The 1,789-nt window shown below is 41.0% G+C and overlaps 1 non-coding gene across 1 annotated transcript; it reads left to right on the plus strand.

The window, feature by feature from the left end:
- The first annotated feature begins 1,319 nt into the window (after positions 1-1,319).
- LOC127077542 (small nucleolar RNA R71) lies at positions 1,320-1,426 on the plus strand. Its single transcript, XR_007787339.1, has one exon. It is a non-coding gene; the product is annotated as a small nucleolar RNA R71 (small nucleolar RNA).
- The last annotated feature ends 363 nt before the right edge of the window (positions 1,427-1,789 follow it).

Here is a 1,789-nt window from a genome sequence, read left to right on the forward strand (position 1 = left end):
GAAAAGGGCATCAAGCTCACACTAGCTCCTAAATCGCAGAGGGCTTGGTCTATTACAAACTTCCCTATTACACAGGGTATGGAAAAACAGTCAGGATCTTTCAGTTTATGTGGCATGTTATTCTGAGATAGCACTACACTCTGTGTTAAGCATCACTGTCTCATCATCCTCAAGTTTCTCCTTTTTAGATAAGATTTCTTTTAGGAACTTGCATATGATGGCATCTGTGTAATAGCTTCGGTGAAAGGGATGGTAATATTAAGCAGTTTCAAGAGTTCAACGAACTTCCTGAATTATCCTTCGATCTTGGACTTAGCTAGTCTTTGAGGGTAAGGAATTGGTGGTTTATATGGTGGTGGAGGCACGTATGGTTTCGCCTTCTCAACTTCCTCTTTGGTTTCATCGTTTTCCTCTGGTTTATTAGGTTGGCCATTTTTCAGAATCATCGGCAGAATTTGTGTTCTTGGATCAACTGGTCCGTCTAACTCTGTCCTGCTCTAAGTGTAATAGCATTAGCTTGACCTTTCAGATTAGGTTGAGGTTGACCAGGGAAAGTTCCAGCTGGAGCTGCAGTAGTTGCTTGTTGTTGGGCTACTTGAGAAATTTGTGTTTCCAACATTTTGTTATGAGTAGCCAAGGCATCTACTTTAGTTGCTAATTGTTTCACTAATGTCTAGGTATGGATGTTCTGATTCATAAACTCCTTATTTTGCTACGTTTAAGAAGTAACAAAGTTCTCCATCATTAACTCAAGATTAGATTTTCTAGGCGTTTGAGGAGCGGCTTAAGATGCGCTCTGAGTTGGCTTCTGGTAACCAGGAGGCGATTGATTTGGAGCATATAAGGCGTTGTTATTCTTATAAGAGAAGTTATGATGGTTTTTCCAACCTGGGGTGTAATTATTGGAGTACGGGTTTCCTTGAGCATAGTTAAATTGGTCAAGTGCAATTCCTGCTAGTAATTGGAATTCAGAAACGTTGTGTCCAGATACTCCACATATATCACAACTTGGGGCTACGGCAGCCACGGTGGCCGCAGGAGTTATGGTTAAACTTTCGATCTTTTGAGTCAAGGTGTCTACCTTAGCATTGATGTGATTTATGCCACTAACCACGTACATACCTCCTTTTGGTTGACGTTTCTCTATAGAAGTGTGCTCTCCTCCCCATTGGTAGTGATTTTGCGCCATATTTTCAATGAGTTGATAAGTCTCTTCATACGGTTTGTCCATTATAGCATCTCCAGCTGCAACGTCTAAGTTTAATTTGGTGTTATATGAGAGACCACCATAGAAGGTGTAGATGATAAGCCATGGTTGAAGCCCATGGTGCGGGCAAATTATCAACATGTCCTTGTATATCTCCCATGCTTCAAAAAGCGATTCGTTGTCTTTTTTCCTAAATCCGTTGATTTGGCTTCTTAGCATATGCATTTGACTAGGTGGGAAATATCTGGCTAAGAAGACCTTCTTTAATTCGTCCCATGTAGTTATGGAATTTGACGGTAAGGACTGGAGCCACGCTATAGATCTGTCTCTTAAAAAGAAGGGAAAAAGATGTAATAGTATTGCTTCGGAATTAACACCATTGGCTTTTACCATATCTGCATATTATATGAATACTAACAGATGGAGGTTCGGGTCGTCTGTGGGACTGCTAGAGAATTTGTTTTACTGTATCGCTTGTAATAGTGAAGGTTTCAACTCAAAATCGTTTCGGTCGATGGCAGGGGCAGAGATGCTATTATGGTGTTCATCCTGAGATGGGACAGCATAGTCCCTTAAAGGACG

Source organism: Lathyrus oleraceus, chromosome 4, assembly GCF_024323335.1.
Source record: "Lathyrus oleraceus cultivar Zhongwan6 chromosome 4, CAAS_Psat_ZW6_1.0, whole genome shotgun sequence".
Classification (NCBI taxonomy): domain Eukaryota; kingdom Viridiplantae; phylum Streptophyta; class Magnoliopsida; order Fabales; family Fabaceae; genus Lathyrus; species Lathyrus oleraceus.